The sequence below is a fragment of the Taudactylus pleione genome, unplaced genomic scaffold (assembly GCF_031769625.1).
Source record: "Taudactylus pleione unplaced genomic scaffold, aTauple2 ptg000350l, whole genome shotgun sequence".
Lineage (NCBI taxonomy): Eukaryota > Metazoa > Chordata > Amphibia > Anura > Myobatrachidae > Taudactylus > Taudactylus pleione.
The window spans coordinates 217843-238774 of NW_028284751.1; positions in this window are offsets into that span (position 1 = coordinate 217843).

Genomic DNA, 20932 nt, shown 5'->3' on the forward strand with positions numbered 1-20932 from the left:
GAGTAGGTCTGAATGACCCCCTATGTCCCTATTTATCCCCAACATCTCCTGGCCTCCCCTATCTCTTCCCTGGCCGTTCCCCATGAGGCCATGGCCATTTTTCCAAATGCATTGTCCCTATTTAAAAAATGTGGGGGGTGTCAATGCTCTCTCTGGCACAGGGCAACAAAAAATTTTAGTTACAGCTCTGGCTCAGACGCATGCTCAGTGTGACTCGGGCACATGGACTCAGACGCATGCTCAGTGTGACTCAGATGCAAGCTCAGTTTGACTCGGGCACATGGACTCAGACGCATGCTTAGTGTGACTCAGACGCATGCTCAGTGTGACTCAGGAGCATGGACTCAGACGCATGCTCAGTGTGACTCAGGAGCATGGACTCAGACGCATGCTCAGTGTGACTCAGGAGCATGGACTCAGACGCATGCTCAGTGTGACTCAGGAGCACGGACTCAGACGCATGCTCAGTGTGACTCAGGAGCACGGACTCAGACACATGCTCAGTGTGACTCGGGCACATGGACTCAGACGCATACTCAGTGTGACTCAGGAGCATGGCCTCAGACGCATGCTCAGTGTGACTCAGGAGCATGGACTCAGACGCATGCTCAGTGTGACTCAGGAGAATGGACTCAGACGCATGCTCAGTGTGACTCAGGAGCATGGACTCAGACGCATGCTCAGTGTGACTCAGGAGCATGGACTCAGACGCATGCTCAGTGTGACTCGGGCACATGGACTCAGACGCATGCTCAGTGTGACTCAGAAGCATGGACTCAGACGCATGCTCAGTGTGACTCGGGCACATGGACTCAGACGCATGCTCAGTGTGACTCAGGAGCATGGACTCAGATCTCAGATGCATGCTCAGTGTGACTCAGGAGCATGGACTCAGACGCATCCTCAGTGTGACTCAGGAACATGGACTCAGACGCATGCTCAGAGTGACTCAGGAGCATGGACTCAGATGCATGCTCAGTGTGACTCAGGAGCATGGACTCAGACGCATGCTCAGTGTGACTCAGGAGCATGGACTCAGACGCATGCTCAGTGTGATTCGGGCACATTGACTCAGACGCATGCTCAGTGTGACTCAGGAGCATGGACTCAGACGCATGCTCAGTGTGACTCAGGAGCATGGACTCAGACGCATGCTCAGTGTAACTCAGGAGCATGGACTCAGACGCATGCTCAGTGTGACTCGGGCACATGGACTCAGACGCATGCTTAGTGTGACTCAGACGCATGCTCAGTGTGACTCAGGAGCATGGACTCAGACACATGCTCAGTGTGACTGAGCATGGACTCAGACGCATGCTCAGTGTGACTCAGGAGCATGGACTCAGACGCATGCTCAGTGTGACTCAGGAGCATGGACTCAGATGCATGCTCAGTGTGACTCAGGAGCATGGACTCAGACGCATGATCAGTGTGACTCAGGAGCATGGACTCAGACGCATGCTCAGTGTGACTCAGGAGCATGGACTCAGACGCATGCTCAGTGTGACTCAGGAGCATGGACTCAGACGCATGCTCAGTAAGGATACTGGATTTCTACCTCTATACGCACCTACCTATACCTTCTAAAACCTGCCTATAAACCTCTAAAGTTGACGCTATTTGCGTACGCAGTCATATAGTAAAATAAAGACTGTAGACCTTGAACATGTGTTTCCAAAGCACAAAGTAATATTCAAGTAAAGTACAGTTAGTTACACGCTGTGATCTAAGTACAATTTAGCGCAAGGAATTATACAGACCCAAGATACAGTCATACATACGCACGCGCTCTGGACCAGATACCAAAGGGGGTGTGCTGTCAATCAACATTGGCAGCACGCCCCCTTTGGTATGAGACTCGGAGCGATGGGAAACCTGTTGCTCCCCGAGTCTCGCGCATGCGCACGACGGAGCTCCCTCCGTCGTGCGCATGCGCAGTGGGGAACATCAACCCACTTGCGTGCATACTGCCGCTCGCGAGTGGGTCTGAATGACCCCCTATGTCCCTATTTATCCCCAGCATCTCCTGGCCTCCCCTATCTCTTCCCTGGCCGTTCCCCATGAGGCCATGGCCATTTTTCCAAATGCATTGTCCCTATTTAAAAAATGGGGGGGTGTCAATGCTCTCTCTGGCACAGGGCAACAAAAAATTTTAGTTACAGCTCTCGCTCAGACGCATGCTCAGTGTGACTCGGGCACATGGACTCAGACGCAAGCTCAGTTTGACTCGGGCACATGGACACAGACGCATGCTTAGTGTGACTCAGACGCATGCTCAGTGTGACTCAGGAGCATGGACTCAGACGCATGCTCAGTGTGACTCAGGAGCATGGACTCAGACGCATGCTCAGTGTGACTCGGGCACATGGACTCAGACGCATGCTTAGTGTGACTCAGACGCATGCTCAGTGTGACTCAGGAGCATGGACTCAGACGCATGCTCAGTGTGACTCAGGAGCATGGACTCAGACGCATGCTCAGTGTGACTCAGGAGCATGGACTCAGACGCATGCTCAGTGTGACTCGGGCACATGGACTCAGACGCATGCTCAGTGAGACTCAGGAGCATGGACTCAGACGCATGCTCAGTGTGACTCGGGCACATGGACTCAGACGCATACTCAGTGTGACTCAGGAGCATGGACTCAGACGCATGCTCAGTGTGACTCAGGAGCATGGACTCAGACGCATGCTCAGTGTGACTCAGGAGCATGGACTCAGACGCATGCTCAATGTGACTCAGGAGCATGGACTCAGACGCATGCTCAGTGTGACTCAGGAGCATGGACTCAGACGCATGCTCAGTGTGACTCAGGAGCATGGACTCAGACGCATGCTCAGTGTGACTCGGGCACATGGACTCAGACGCATGCTCAGTGTGACTCAGGAGCATGGACTCAGGCGTATGCTCAGTGTGACTCGGGCACATGGACTCAGACGCATGCTCAGTGTGACTCGGGCACATGGACTCAGACGCATGCTCAGTGTGACTCAGGAGCATGGACTCAGATCTCAGATGCATGCTCAGTGTGACTCAGGAGCATGGACTCAGACGCATCCTCAGTGTGACTCAGGAACATGGACTCAGATGCATGCTCAGTGTGACTCAGGAGCATGGACTCAGATGCATGGTCAGTGTGACTCAGGAGCATGAACTCAGACGCATGCTCAGTGTGACTCAGGAACATGGACTCAGACGCATGCTCAGTGTGACTCAGGAGCATGGACTCAGACGCATGCTCAGTGTGACTCAGGAGCATGGACTCAGATGCATGCTCAGTGTGATTCGGGCACATTGACTCAGACGCATGCTCAGTGTGACTCAGGAGCATGGACTCAGACACACGCTCAGTGTGACTGAGCATGGACTCAGACGCATGCTCAGTGTGACTCAGGAGCATGGACTCAGACGCATGCTCAGTGTGTCTCAGGAGCATGGACTCAGATGCCTGCTCAGTGTAACTCAGGAACATGGACAGATGCATGCTCAGTGTGACTCAGGAGCATGGACTCAGACGCATGCTCAGTGTGACTCAGGAGCATGGACTCAGACGCATGCTCAGTGTGACTCAGGAGCATGGACTCAGATGCATGCTCAGTAAGGATACTGGATTTCTACCTCTATACGCACCTACCTATACCTTCTAAAACCTGCCTATAAACCTCTAAAGTTGACACTATTTGCGTACGCAGTCATACAGTAAAATAAAGACTTTAGACCTTGAACATGTGTTTCCAAAGCACAAAGTATTATTCAAGTAAAGTACAGTTAGTTACACGCTGTGATCTAAGTACAATTTAGCGCAAAGAATTATACAGACCCAAGATACAGTCATACATACGCACGCGCTCTGGACCAGATACCAGCATCAGCAAGAAACCTCTGTCAATCAGCATTCAGCAAGAAGACTCCAGACTGGGGTCACAACACACACATTTATACCCTTCCAGAAATAGACAACACAATAGAGAAGTTTGTTGCTGATCCCATTGGTTCCCCATCGTGGTGCGCATGTTACAGGGCATTTAACAGGTTGATTCAAATGGACACAGAACAGCCTCTAACAGCTTGTTGCCTCCGTTTCCCACCTCATGCAAATCTTGGCTGTTGGTTTTACAATGTACATTCAGGTGCTTTAAGTCTCTCCGGTCCATAAGTTGAGAATGCATGTTGCAATCTCCACACCGATGATAACGGGAAGCTGTTGAGAGAGTGTAGGTCAGTATAATACCAAACACGGCTTACTTATCACGTATTAAACCTTAAATACCAAAATAGCCTTTATTTCACAGCATTTGTAATAAATGAATTAAACTTGGATCTTTTACTTTATAGCTATGGAACCTTTTGTGTAAGTGTGCATTATGTAAGTATTAGGGATGTGGGTAAAGACGCTAGTTAAGTTCGTGCAGAAGCGTGCGCACTAAGCTAATTTAAAGCGTTCGCATGCTGGGCCTTATTCATTCGCTAATATGCAACATTTTAACAGTCCACCCTTTGATAGCGAACAACATGCTATCACATTCTGATGTTAAAATTAATTTAGGCATACATTTATATATTATTTAATGTTATTATGGGATAGCATAAGGTGGTTCTTAATCCATCAATCATAATTTCGTTCCTTCGTTTTACCTTATTCTTACATTTTCCACACTTCAACACAATAGGAGCACACCAGACACATATGCCAATTACTTTGATGATGACCAGTATAAGGATCAGGAAGTTGCCTACGCCTGCGATCTTTTCTTGGGGCCATTTCCCTAGGCCTGAGAACCATTTTGCGGGGTACAGCCATGACACCCATTCCTCTACCTTTTCCTCTACTTCAGCCACTGAAGCATTATGGTTCTTCCGAAATTCCCATTTCAGCTGCAGAATTTCATCCATTTTCGATCTGTTACCTCCTTGGAATCGCTGGTATCATTGGTGACATAGGTGCAACACTTCACTCCAAATTGGGTGGCCAAAGTTACACAATATCCTCCAGTGACAGCGGTTAAATAATTTAACACTAGCCTGTGTTGCACCAGTTCTTTCTTGTATGCTTGCAATTCTCTACCTGTATACCCGAAGGTGTCATCATACATCTTGGTGATATTATCTATCAATTTAGCAAGATCCTGAATATATCTAAAATTTAGTGTACCCTGAGCGATCCTGGTGGGATCCAATGCTACTAAAACTTGAAAGCCAGTTGTCTCACTAATTAATTGAGTGGCTTTATGCAAGTCACCAGGTATCAGATTTATTTTGCCTCTGTGTTCATACTGTGTGTGAAGATATGGTAATGGTGTGTTTTTATGAATACCGAGCATTTCAACATGTGTGATGGTCATAACCTCTGGGACTACTCTTCCCAGGTAACACCAACCTTCGGAACTTGGGGAGAGCCACTTATACGCTTTTCTTCCACATATAAAATATACATTATCAGGGAGAACATGAGGAATAGTATACATCATTATCATTAAACACATTTCCCTTGCAAACAGTCCTATCTCAGGCTCTTCCATCTGGTACATGCAAGTTTCTGGTTGTATTATCTTAGCACAATATCCATCTGGTACCTTACCAACAATTTCTTTGGTGGAACTCAATGTATACCGATACCTAAAATGTCTCCCATTAGATCTAATTGAGCGTAACAGATCATTATTTATAGACTCATTATCAGCTCTCAGAGAGAAGGTCATTGTCTGATTATTCCCCGTCACTTCCCAATTACCTGGTTTATTGTGGTTGGTTATGTTCAGGCACAAAAGTGATCTATCTGCTTGGAATTGATATAATTTGAAATGAGGTGGTTTGGATGAGAGGAATTTTCCATCCAAGGTTTTCCCTTTTTGCAATTCTAAATTTTCCGTGATATTCAGCGGAAATGGTACCAACCCTACATTATGTTGACCCTGTGGCACATGTGAGCACACCCAACAATCAATTTGATTTAAAACTTTGCCTACCATACTATGGTAATCCTCTAAAGGATACCCACCCCAGTACGGGTTATATTTAGGTTGTCACTGTTGGATACAGTTCTCATCAGCTAGGAACCCACAAAACTCACAAATACAGGAATCTTCAGATGATAAACCTCCACACCGTTCCCAAGTATCCGAAATAACAGCTCTCTTAACAATTACAGTACTATGATTGGTCAAACACTTCCCTGATTGGCATAGCACTCCTCCTGACTCCACTCCATCAGCGCTGCCATCAGCTCTCATCTCCTCTATCGGTCCCCCGACACAGAAACCGGACATCCCCGAACCAACCAGGATGGTGAAAACTCTAGAAGAGAATATGAAAATGAACACAGCAGGCCAGTCCATTGTCACGACAAAGACCTGCAAATTTCTTTTAGTTCAGGTATCTCACTATGACCTTTTCAATCCTCCCGGAACAAGCTTGAGATCGACAGGTCCACGTTATCAGCCTTGTCTCCGCCTTGTTTCTCCACCGGTTGGTTGACCTTTTGCAGTGAGTGGAATGGACCCAGGTATCTCTCTCAGCCACCTTCAAAGATGTAGTACTTGTCAGCAGCACCTGGTACGGACCTTCCCACTGATCAGTAAAACAACCTGAACGCAAGAAATTTTTGATCATAACATATTCTCCTGGTTCAACATCATGACAGTTAGTTTCAGGCATATCATGGGACAACAATTTCAGCTTCTGCTGTTGCTGTTTTAACTGTTTACTCATTGATATAAGATACTTTACAGTTACCTCTTTGTTACCCTTCAAGTCTTCCTGTGGACTTATAATCATATCAGGTTGTCTACCAAACAGTGTTTCAAAGGGGGACAGATTTAGAGGGGGTCTAGGAGTGGTCCTTATGCTATGCAGGACCAATGGTAATGCTTCTGGCCATCCTAGTCCAGTCTCTGCCATGATTTTACTTAATTTATTTTTAATAGTCCCGTTCATCCTCTCTACCTTGGCGCTGGCCTGTGGTCAGTAGGGGGCGTGAAGTCGACTATTAATACCCATCAGTTTACACATATTTTGAAAAACATCACCTGTGAAATGGGTACCCCTATCACTCTCAATAATTTTAGGGATACCATCTGCATACAAACTCCTGTACTATTTTCTTGCCAGTAAACGCAGTAGTATTAGTGGCTGCTGGGTAGGCCTCAACCCAGTTGGAAAATATGTCAGTGCACACTAATACATATTTGAGATTCCTGCAGGGTGGTAATTGTATGAACTCAATTTGTATCACCTGGAAAGGTCCATCAGTCGGTGGAATGTGGGATGGTTCGGTAGGGATCGCTTTCCCTATGTTCTTCCTTAAGCAGGTCAGACAGGACATTTGTCGAAGCTGAATAATTGGCTGAGACAAGATCAGTTTAAAATTGAAGCGTGCGCGACGCCATCTTGCAAATGGCAGCTAGACTCCATTTTAGAAACAAGAATCTGCAAGACGCCATTTTGTGACCAGCTTCATTTCAAGTTACAACTCAGGAGCTAAGAACAGATGGCAATGTTTTTGTTAATCTACCAAAGGCAACTGGAAGAACAAGCTTTCTGAGTAAAAGTAAATAGAATAGACAATGGGTATTTTTACATAGAAATTGGGAATCCCTGGATGCAGATAAAGTATAGTTGTGGCAATTGTAATATAATCCAGGCATTGATCTACACAGTTGGATTTGTCTGAATCCTAAACAGGTCTTAGCCCCACACACAGACAGGATGGCCCCAACTTCACAGCTTGATTCACAGTTCACACAAGAGTCTGGGAGAACAAAAGAGGTTTTTTCCTTTGAACACTGGACAGGTGGGGGCCTGCTGACAGAGGGCATGTGGAACTACAATGCTCAGCAATCCACACTGCTGGATGTTCACTTCGTGTATGAGAAATTATGCACTTAAATCTCACCCATTAATAACTAGCGTCCTTATATCAAACCCCGAATACCCACACATTACATATTCACACATAAGGTTCAATAAGCTCTAAAGTGTATGATTTAAGTTGGTTCAGTTAGTTAAATGCTGAGAAATAAAGATATTTGATAACTAAGGTATTATACATGCTAAACAAGTCGTGTTTGGAGTTGTACTGATGCGTATTCTTTTTACAGTATTCCGGTGTTATCGGTGAGGAGATCGCATCATGCATTCTCGAGTTATGGATCGCAGAGCCTACAAGCAACAAAATGTATATTTTAGGAACAGCTGTTAGGATGTTGCAGGGGGCGTGAAGAGGAAGATCCCCAACTGTTAGAGGCAGGGAGAGTCTGTTTGAACCAGCCTGTTAAATGTGCTGTAACAGATGCTTCTCCCCTGGGAACCAATGATATCAGCAACAGACTTCCCTATTGTCCTGTTTATTATTAAAAACGTTATTTTAGTGTTGATGAAGAGGCCCCAGATTATGTTATGTAGTTTTAAAATGATGGAGTTTATACTGGAATCAGGAAACAAACATGGAGACCTTCTGAGGCTGGTGACAGGGTAGATGCCCTCTGTGCCCAGCCTCAAACTGGCACTGAATTTACACAGAGAAGTTCTGGAGGATCTGCCTCATTGTTGAACAGACGGCCTTAATCCACTGTTCTGCAAGGGGGACAAAAAAGTCGTTGTAATTCTGTAAAAAGCACATAAAAGATCAGCCTCCTGCATGAGGAATTACACTGGATAATAATCCAGTTACATCTTCTCTTAATGCGCCGAGATTTATATTATATTGGGTGCTCATCCCAAAATTGTATTAACAATGAACAGAAAGAACTACAGACTGCCTCACAGAGGGATTACAGCAGCTGCCTGGAAGAAGTGCTTATATTTCAATTTCACCTCATATGAACCAGCGGTTTTCACGGCTTGGAACTGTCACTCAGTGCAGACCTGGGCAATACTCTGTACAAACTGTAGATGGCACTAGCAAGTCCTCCGGTATTTTTAGATAATGGAGGCAAACTTAAGGGGCTCTATTTATTAACATTATTTTTACTAAAATAAAGTGAAAAAGGCTGCTTTGTGTTTTCACACCCTTTTCACATGATTTTAGTATCACCTAAAGTTACTACAGGGCAATTGGAGTAGAATTCGTAAAATTCTACTCCAAAACCTAAGTATCACTTATTTTTAGTAATCAGATCGCATTTCCCATAATTGTAATGGGAAATGTGATCCGACCAAAGTTACTAAAAATAAATTGTAAAAAAATATCGGGGAAAGCCCTGTGATAATAACATCACCTGGAGGTGGCGTTATTCAGGGTCTCCCCTGGTTACCGGCCTCCTGCCCTGCTCTAACGGGGAGAGCAGAGCCCGGAGCTGGTCCCAGTGATCAGCTGTGTGGTCTAAACAGACCGCAAGCTGATCACTGCAAAAAAAAAAAAAAATAGTAAAAAAAAAATTAATTTACCTGACTCCAGGGACCGGTGATTGGGGCTCTGGGTGATGTCCTCCCTCCGGTCAGATGGTCTCCCATGCTGCACTGTGGCCCGGTCATCAGGTGATTGGGTCCCAGTGCAGTATGGGATATCACCTGACCGGAGGCATGGTGGACATCACCGGAGGCCCAGTGGACATCACCGGAGGCCCGGATCATGTAGGTAAGTGTAATTAAGGGGAGGGGGGGTCACAGGGCGGCCCGCGATGGTGGGGGGCAGGGTTTGGCCTGGGGCGGGGGGGTAGCAACAGTGGCCAGTCGGCGCATGCGCGGGGCACTAGTCACTGTATTTTTGTGTGAAAATACCGTGACTAGAGTGCGGAGGGGATTCGCAGGGACAGAGCATTCTCACAAGTTCTGTCCCTGCAAGGGATTTGTAGTAAATCCCTGTGATATTGCCTGAATTCGCAATGCGAATTCAGTCGTTAATATCACACTACAATCTGCATTCAATATGCGGATTGTAGTAAATAGAGCCCAGGGGGAGATGCGTCAAATCTTTGAGAGGGATAAAGTGGAGAGTGATTAAGTACCAACCAATCAGCTTCTAAAGCTGCCCACACATCTAATAGACTATCTCTCCAGACAGTCAACTAGTTCTGGCTAGAGTAAAAATCTGGCAAACAATACCCAAGCGCTTAAAACCACACTGTTAAAATAATTGTAGCTGCAGCGGTATGTAGCAAAAAAGGGGAATAATTGCAACCCCACAAGAAACAGAAATTGAAAATAAATACAGTGCTAGTATACAGAAATAGTATAAAAGTAACATTTAATAACCAGACATAAAATACATTGAAAATGTCTTGGAATACCCAAAATTAAGAAATGAAACACAGAGCGAATAAAAAATGGATTAATGAAATCCACTATAGACAAATGAATACTAGGATGTAAGGACAAATGAATGAAACATGCAAAATGATACGAAACATGTAAAAAGCAATTGATGTTAAATGAATAAAGAATGATGGTAATATATAAATGGAAAATTGTTAAAAAAAAACAAATGGTCAAACTGTGCTGTGTCCCAGGTAATAAATACACAATCTGTGGTCTTAGCAATCAGTCAAATGCCACAAAAGCAAATTGGTAAACACAGGTTGTGGTAAATAGAACCTGTTGAATGGTAACAACAAATCCACCGTGCTTTGAAAGTGATGTCCGTTTGCGGTGTCCGTAAGAAGTGAGTAGCGTGGAGCTGAAAGTAAAGTGATACAAGCCGTTGTGTCCAAATTAGGCTGTGAACACCCCGTCGGCCGCCACGCCACTTGGTCAATTGGATGGCGGAAGTAGTTGGCGACCAGTGTGGAGGTCTCGGGCCTCTGGGGGTAATCCGGTAACTAGCTCCCTGTCCGGCTCATATATAGAGGACTCACCACTCGGGTGTGTAGAGCCTGAAAAGGTGCTGGGTGTAATACAGATGTTGAGAGGTAAGCGCGGCCGGCTAAACATCCCCGCACCAAAGAGGGCAGCAGGTGGTGGATAGATAATGTTAGCAGATAACCGGTGACATCAGAAACAGTAATAGGATATGGGCAGCAACGCGTTTCGTCCCGGTCCTGGGACTTTTTCACATATAGCTTGAAAAAGTCCCAGGACCGGGACGAAACGCATGAGGTCTGTGCTTCTGCATTCAGAAGAACACAGAGCCAGCCCAGAAGGTAGGTAGTCAGGGGGGGTGGGGAGTAGTGGTAGGCTCTATGTGGCTTGGTGGGGGCCCTCACAATTTAGTTGCCCCAGGGCCCCCACAAGCCTTAATCCAGCCCTACCTGCGGCACACCAATTCCCATAGATTTCTGTGGGTCTGTGATGCGGCCGCATGGAACAAGTTACAGAAACTGTAACTTTTTGGAGCTTGTGGCTGATAGGTATTGCCATCATTATATAGTGTTGGGTATTGCTGCCTATATGGGCTTCTCTTTTGGGTAAAATCACTGGAGAGGTATCCAAAGGGTCCTACAAATAGGGACTGCATAATGAAAATGGGGACTGGTGGCAATATCTAGCACCCAACAGGAAGCGTAGTGTCGGTTTTATGGACTAGGGGCCTGATTCAGACCCGCTCGCGAGCGCACAGCGCTCGCGAGCGGGTCAATGGTCCCCCACTGCGCATGCGCACGCCGGAGCCGGCTCCGGGGTACACATGCGAGACCCGGCCAGCGATGGACGCTCCGTTGCTACGGGTCTTGCACCAAAGCGGGGCAGCTGTTGATTGTAATTGACAGCTTGCTCCGTTTTGGAGGCGGGCAGGGGGGGGTGGCTGGCCAAAAGGAGGCATTCCCGAAGGAACGCCTGCCCTTTGGAGGCAGCTCCACTGACATCACGAGTGATGTCACTGGTCAGCGTCCGGCTCTATTAGAGCCGAAAGATCACTTGGGCTTGCGGGAACGAGACCCTACCACAAGGGTCTCGTCGCAAGCGCCGATGGTCGTGACCATCGCGACCATCACCTGGCCGCTCGCTAAGCTGTGGGTGACCACCCACACCTTTAGCGAGCGGCTAGGTGATGGTCGCGATGGTTACGACCATCTTTAGAAAAAAAAACAGGGACACCATGATTCAGAGCGAGCGCTCTCAAAGAGCGTCCGGCTCTGAATCAGGCCCTAGATGCATGATGTCAGGTCCCATGTAATGGGATACTTAGACATGGGGTTTAGTATGGGGGAACGTTGTCGCATTGGCCTGGGTCACTGGTAGCTGAATCACCTGAGCACGCTCCTGATCCATACACTCTACGAGCAGGCTATATGCAGCGAACGAGCGCTTCCTGATCGCATGAACTAGTTTGCGCAAGCGGGTCTGAATCAGGCCCAGAGTCTCCCCCTCCCTTGGCACAGAGTTGCCCCCCTGTAAGACACAGAGTTGCCCCCCCGGATGGCACAGAGTTACAGCCTTAAATGGCACAGAGTTGCCCCCCTGCTCCTGCATGGCACAGAATTGCGCCCCCTGGATGGCACAGAGTTGCAGCCCTACATGGCTTCCCCCCCCCTGCAAGGCACGGAGTTCACCCCCTCCACCCGCTGCTACCCCTCCCTCATTTATATGTCTCCCACCAACTAAAATTGTATATGCGTATATGCTATACAGATTAGAAAATGTATAAAACAAAGGGGATCTATAGTGCTGCACTGATCACACTTTCTCCTGCAGGGGGAAATCCCTACAATATGTAAATGCTCTAATCCTTGCAGGCAGTACTGTTATGTGTATATGCTCTATGCCTTGCAAGCAGTACTATTATGTGTATATGCTCTATTCCTTGCAGACAGTACTATTATGTGTATATGCTCTATTCCTTGCAGGCAGTACTATTATGTGTATATGCTCCTTGCCTTGCAGGCAGTACTATTATGTGTATATGCTCTATCCCTTGCAGGCAGTACTATTATGTGTATATGCCCCATGCCTTGCAGGCAGTACTATTACAGTATGTGTATATGCTCCATGCCGTGCAGGCAGTACTATTACGTGTATATGCTCTAATCCTTGCAGGCAGTACTATTATGTGTATATGCTCCATGCCTTGCAGGCAGTACTATTACAGTATGTGTATAGGCTCTATGCCTTGCAGGCAGTACTATTATGTGTATATGCTCCATGCCTTGCAGGCAGTACTATTATGTGTATATGCTCCATGTCTTGCAGGCGGTAGTATTACAGTATGTGTATATGCTCTTTCCCTTGCAGGCAGTACTATTATGTGTATATGCTCCATGCCTTGAAGGCAGTACTATTATGCGTATATGCTCTATTCCTTGCAGGCAGTGCTATTATGTGTATATGCTCCATGCCTTGCAGACAGTACAATTATGTGTATATGCTCCATGCCTTGCAGGCAGTACTATTATGTGTATATGCTCCATGCCTTGCAGGCAGTACTATTATGTGTAAATGCTCCATGCCTTGCAGGCAGTACTATTATGTGTATATGCTCCATGCCTTGCAGGCAGTACTATTATGTGTATATGCTCTAATCCTTGCAGGAAGTACTATTATGTGTATATGCTCTAATCCTTGCAGGCAGTACTATTATGTGTATATGCTCCATGCCTTGCAGGCAGTACTATTACAGTATGTGTATATGCTCTATGCCTTGCAAGCAGTACTGTGTATAAGCTCTATGCCTTGCAGACAGTATTATTATGTGTATATGCTCTATGCCTTGCAGGCAGTACTATTATGTGTATATGCTCTATGCCTTGCAGGCAGTACTATTATGTGTATATGCTCTATTCCTTCCAGGCAGTACTATTATGTGTATATGCTCTATGCCTTGCAGGCAGTACTATTATGTGTATATGCTCTATGCCTTGCAGGCAGTGTTATTATGTGTATATGCTCTATTCCTTGCAGGCAGTGCTATTATGTGTATATGCGCTATGCCTTGCAGGCAGTATTATTATGTACTATTATGCTCCATGCCTTGCAGGCAGTACTATTATGTGTATATGCTCTATGCCTTGCAGGCAGTACTATTATGTGTATATGCTCTATCCCTTGCAGGCAGTACTATTATGTGTATATGCTCCATGCCTTGCAGGCAGTGCTATTATGTGTATATGCTCTATGCCTTGCAGGCAGTGCTATTATGTGTATATGCTCTATGCCTTGCAGGCAGTGCTACTATGTGTATATGCTCCATGCCTTGCAGACAGTACTATTATGTGTATATGCTCCATGCCTTGCAAGCAGTGCTATTATGTGTATATGCTCTATGCCATGCAGGCAGTGCTATTATGTGTATATGCTCTATGCCTTGCAGGCTGTATTATTATGTGTATATGCTCTATGCCTTGCAGGCAGTACTATTATGTGTATATGCTCTATTCCTTGCAGGCAGTGCTATTATGTGTATATGCTCCATGTCTTGCAGGCAGAACTATTACAGTATGTGTATATGCTCTTTGCCTTGCAGGCAGTACTATTATGTGTAAATGCTCCATGCCTTGCAGGCAGTACTATTATGTGTATATGCTCTATTCCTTGCAGGCAGTGCTACTATGTGTATATGCTCCATGCCTTGCAGACAGTACTATTATGTGTATATGCTCTATGCGTTGCAGGCAGTGCTAATATGTGTATATGCTCTATGCCTTGCAGGCAGTGCTATTATGTGTATATGCTCTATGCCTTGCAGGCAGTGCTACTATGTGTATTTGCTCCATGCCTTGCAGACAGTACTATTATGTGTATATGCTCCATGCCTTGCAAGCAGTGCTATTATGTGTATATGCTCTATGCCTTGCAGGCTGTATTATTATGTGTATATGCTCTATGCCTTGCAGGCAGTACTATTATGTGTATATGCTCTATGCCTTACAGGCAGTACTATTATGTGTATATGCTCCATGCCTTGCAGGCAGTACTATTACAGTATGTGTATATGCTCCATGCCTTGCAGGCACTACTATTACGTGTATATGCTCTAATCCTTGCAGGCAGTACTATTATGTGTATATGCTCCATGCCTTGCAGGCAGTACTATTACAGTATGTGTATAGGCTCTATGCCTTGCATGCAGTACTATTATGTGTATATGCTCCATGCCTTGCAGGCAGTACTATTATGTGTATATGCTCCATGTCTTGCAGGCGGTAGTATTACAGTATGTGTATATGCTCTTTGCCTTGCAGGCAGTACTATTATGTGTATATGCTCCATGCCTTGAAGGCAGTACTATTATGTGTATATGCTCTATTCCTTGCAGGCAGTGCTATTATGTGTATATGCTCCATGCCTTGCAGACAGTACGATTATGTGTATATGCTCCATGCCTTGCAGGCAGTACTATTATGTGTATATGTTCCATGCCTTGCAGGCAGTAGTATTATGTGTAAATGCTCCATGCCTTGCAGGCAGTACTATTATGTGTATATGCTCCATGCCTTGCAGGCAGTACTATTATGTGTATATGCTCCAATCCTTGCAGGCAGTACTATTATGTGTATATGCTCCATGCCTTGCAGGCAGTACTATTACAGTATGTGTATATGCTCCATGCCTTGCAGGCAGTACTATTATGTGTATATGCTCTATGCCTTGCAGGCAGTACTATTATGTGTATATGCTCTATTCCTTCCAGGCAGTACTATTATGTGTATATGCTCTATGCCTTGCAGGCAGTACTATTATGTGTATATGCTCTATGCCTTGCAGGCAGTGTTATTATGTGTATATGTTCTATTCCTTGCAGGCAGTGCTACTATGTGTATATGCTCTATGCCTTGCAGGCAGTATTATTATGTACTATTATGCTCCATGCCTTGCAGGCAGTACTATTATGTGTATATGCTCTATGCCTTGCAGGCAGTACTATTATGTATGAATGCTCTATTCCTTGCAGGGAGTACTATTATGTGTATATGCTCCATGCCTTGCAGGCAGTACTATTATGTGTATATGCTCTATCCCTTGCAGGCAGTACTATTATGTGTATATGCTCCATGCCTTGCAGGCAGTACTATTATGTGTATATGCTCTATCCCTTGCAGGCAGTACTATTATGTGTATATGCTCCAATGCCTTGCGGGCAGTACTATTATGTGTATATGCTCCATGTCTTGCAGACAGTACTATTATGTGTAAATGCTCCATGCCTTGCAGGCAGTGCTATTATGTGTATATGCTCTATGCCATGCAGGCAGTACTATTATGTGTATATGCTCCATGCCTTGCAGGCAGCACTATTATGTGTATATGCTCTATTCCTTGCAGGGCAGTACTATTATGTGTATATGCTCTAATCCTTGCAGGCAGTACTATTATGTGTATATGCTCTATGCCTTGCAGGCAGTACTATTATGTGTATATGCTCCATGCCTTGCAGGCAGTACTATTATGTGTATATGCTCCATGCCTTGCAGGCAGTGCTGTTATGTGTATATGCTCTATTCCTTGCAGGGCAGTACTATTATGTGTATATGCTCTAATCCTTGCAGGCAGTACTATTATGTGTATATGCTCTATGCCTTGCAGGCAGTACTATTATGTGTATATGCTCCATGCCTTGCAGGCAGTACTATTATGTGTATATGCTCCATGCCTTGCAGGCAGTGCTGTTATGTGTATATGCTCCATGCCTTGCAGGCAGTACTATTATGTGTATATGCTCCATGCCTTGCAGACAGTACTATTATGTGTATATGCTCCATGCCTTGCAAGCAGTGCTATTATGTGTATATGCTCCTTGCCTTGCAAGCAGTGCTATTATGTGTATATGCTCTATGCCTTGCAGGCAGTGCTATTATGTGTATATGCTCTATGCCATGCAGGCAGCACTATTATGTGTATATGCTCCATGCCTTGCAGGCAGCACTATTATGTGTATATGCTCTATTCCTTGCAGGGCAGTACTATTATGTGTATATGCTCTAATCCTTGCAGGCAGTACTATTATGTGTATATGCTCTATGCCTTGCAGGCAGTACTATTATATGTATATGCTCCATGCCTTGCAGGCAGTACTATTATGTGTATATGCTCCATGCCTTGCAGGCAGTGCTGTTATGTGTATATGCTCCATGCCTTGCAGGCAGTACTATTATGTGTATATGCTCCATGCCTTGCAGGCAGTACTATTATGTGTATATGCTCTATGCCTTGCAGGCAGTACTATTATGTGTATATGCTCTAATCCTTGCAGACAGTACTATTATGTGTATATGCTCCATGCCTTGCAGGCAGTACTATTATGTGTATATGCTCCATGCCTTGCAGGCAGTACTATTATGTATATATGCTCCATGCCTTGCAGGCAGTACTATTATGTGTATATGCTCTATGCCTTGCAGGCAGTACTATTATGTATATATGCTCCATGCCTTGCAGGCAGTACTATTATGTGTATATGCTCTATGCCTTGCAGGCAGTAGTATTTTGTGTATATGCTCCATGCCTTGCAGGCAGTACTATTATGTGTATATGCTCTATACCTTGCAGCCAGTACTATTATGTGTATATGCTCCATGCCTTGCAGGCAGTACTATTATGTGTATATGCTCCATGCCTTGCAGGCAGTACATATATGTGTATATGCTCCATGCCTTGCAGGCAGTACTATTATGTGTATATGCTCCATGCCTTGCAGACAGTACTATTATGTGTATATGCTCTATGCCTTGCAGGCAGTACTATTATGTGTATATGCTCTATGCCTTGCAGGCAGTACTATTATGTGTATATGCTCCATGCCTTTCAGGCAGTACTATTATGTGTATATGCTCTATGCCTTGCAGGCAGTACTATTATGTGTATATGCTCCATGCCTTTCAGGCATTACTATTTTGTGTATATGCTCCATGCCTTGCAGGCAGTACTATTATGTGTATATGCTCCATGCCTTGCAGGCAGTACTATTATGTGTATATGCTCTATGCCTTGCCGGCAGTACTATTATGTGTATATGCTCTATGCCTTGCAGGCAGTACACTACTATGTGTGTACATTTTATATTCCGCTCACTACTACTTATGTCAGATTCCCTTCCCCGTGAAAACTTCATTCATCCAAATAAATTCATACATTGAGTTACTAGAGCTAACCGGGGCGGCAGCTGAGGAGGTGCCCGGGGCGGCAGCTGAGGAGGTGACCAGGACGGCAGCTGGAGAGGTGACCAGTCTGAAAATTCACACATTTTTTTTTTGTATTCTATTTGGCAAAAAGTATATTCACGAGCAAATCTCACATTTTGGGCTGCTAAGCCAGGGCTGCATTTGCAAGAGTGCTTATATTTTAAGTGCTTAATTTAAAGTGTAAACTAGAACTTTTAAATTGAAGCCGGAGTTATTCAGGAGTTAAACAGGAGGAGAACAGAAGGAGAAACTAACAAATCAACTATTCCTGCTATTAAGGACTGTTTTTTAAAAACCACCACACTTCCACCATGCCTATGGATTGTGCCTGTACCTGGATTCCCAATGCTGCTCACATCCACCCTGACCTCCTCATGCAATCTGCTTATCCGCCCCAACTATGCCATACCAAACGACGCAGCAAATTGACCCCTCTAATGGACCTTGGTTGTGGCCCTAAATCTTGAGGCTTGGTGAAATATGGATCAACTCATTGTCTTTTCTTCTTAAGTTTAAACTAACCTTTACATAAATGTTATAATACTGTCACCCTTGTATCCAGCCCATCTGTGTCACCCCTGTCTGTCTGCCCCCTCCCCTTAGAATGTAAGCTCTCACGAGCAGGGCCCTCTTCCCTCATGTGCTTCTCCTTCACTTGATTATACTTTAATATACAACAGTACCACACCCTTGGTTGCTGACACCATGCTGCTTATCTAAGTGTTATGCAGCAATGTATTAATCATGTATCTGTCCTGCATTGTTTGTACTGTTAATAACTGTTTTCTTGTGTGCTCATTTGTTTATGTACATTGTAAGGCGCTGCGGAACCCTTGTGGCGCCATATAAATAAAGGATAATAATAATAATAATAATGTCTTATTATGGCCTCATTTATCAACGAGTTTATACCTCAAAACTAGTGAAAAATATCACTTGTTATGATAAATGGTGCTCAGCCAATCAGCCCCCAACTGTCACTGTGTATGATAAATGGTGCTCAGCTAACCAGCCCCCAACTGTCACCTGTTAGAAAAATGACAGTTGGGGGCTGATTGGCTGGAGCACCATTTATCATATAAAGTGATATTTATCACTAGTTTTGAGGTAAAAACTCGTTGATAAATAAGGCCCTGACTTCAGCTTTTCCATCATCTGTCATGTAAATGGAGGTACACATGTATGCTGTCACCTGCTCCACTGTGCTGCGCTGCAGTATGCGCCACAAATGACAATGGCAGCCGCGCGCAAACGTGACTATTTCTCCTGGGACAAGTTGCTTCACTCCTGTTTTTCACAGTAATTTCCCGAATGAATGAAACCCGGAGGGAATAAAGGGATGGATCATGGACAATAAAGGTGTTTTGTTTTTTTTGCAAAGTGCAGAAATGCGTCACTTTGCCTACACATAGCGCGTTTTATAGTGCGACCGAATGTGCTCATCCACCGCATGTGGCCTCTCCCTCTGTGGAGTAGTAATTAATACAGCACAATGGAGCTCAGATAGGGCGGGATGCATCGAGCATCGCCACTCATCGCAAGTCACACCAGTAGGCAAGAATAAATAGCCAAGGACAGCTCCCCTATTAGAGACATATGAGAAATGCAGCCAAACCCCCAATTTCGGGGGGTTCGGACTGCATAATAGATCATAATGCATCCAGCCCACAGAGTGAGCGCAACCTCCGGGCCCAGGCAGATCTCTCCAGAAGTAAATGGTCAGGCTGACATCTTGGAAGGGTGCAGACACATTAAGGTGATGATGATTGATCATTGTATAATTATTACATGGTGTATGGTGCACCTGCTCTTCTTCCTTTTTCTATGTTGTAGTACTGAGTCTCAGCTAGGTAGCACATCCAATTACAAGTAGCTAGGGTGTGCAGTCCAGGCCCCCTTCCCCTAATATATCCAGCGCTGAACGGGTGCAATGTGTACCTGCCACTGGTGAGTGTGGCAATGAGTGGAGGGATGGGGTAATGTGCAGCTTTAGGTATGGCTTTCAACCATCAATGGTTGCAAAATGGCCATTGTCCAATGGCAAGTGTTTTTTTGCCATCGATGGCAGGCCACCATCATGATGGCGATACTGCACCATCAGCAGCGGTAGCAGAGTCGGCGGGCCGATGGTGTAGTTTGCACAGGGCCCAACCATTAATGACTCACTCATCGATTGTTTTCTGTTGATGGTTAAAACCTTTGAACATGGATGGTCATCATCTTTTCAAAAATACGAAACACACAAGCATTCTCATGTGGCCACACCCCCAAACTAACACAACAGCACCGCACATCCTGTCCCAACAAGTTGCCGCAAAGTTACTTTCTCCCACCCATAATGAAAATTAAGCACCGCAAATATCCTTTATTGGGCTTGATGACTGACAGGAAACAAATCAATTTTGCTTGTTGGTATTTGGTGCCTTTTATAAATAGTTGACTACAAAAATGGAAGTAATTCATTCAGCACCATTATCTGAAATAATGAATAAAGTGGGAAGTACGGGAGCAGAAAAGGTTGTACTTGGCCTAGAGGACTTGTGTAAGTGGTCCATCTAGTCACAATTCATCATAATACATCATCAGGATAAATAGATTATTGATCCCTTTGGAGAACTACACAAGTGAGTGCTGCTGGTGTTATTTCTTGCTCCGCAGTCTGTCCACCGGTCACTGTGAATGCTTTCCGTACTCCATTGGGATCAAAGATCCCTGTTCCTAATAATGCGTATGTTACATTCCCCTGTGCGGCTGAAGATAACCGAGCTAGAACCCGCATGATGGGGCAACTTAAAAAGTTAGCCCCAGGCAAGGTGCACAAGATGACACCAATATTTTTAGACAGTATGATGCAGTGGCATTGTACATATAGTGCCAATTTCTGAGTCACATGCCAAGCGCCCGAATCGCTGGACAGCTGCGGCTGCCAGATTTAGTTAGTTCCAAA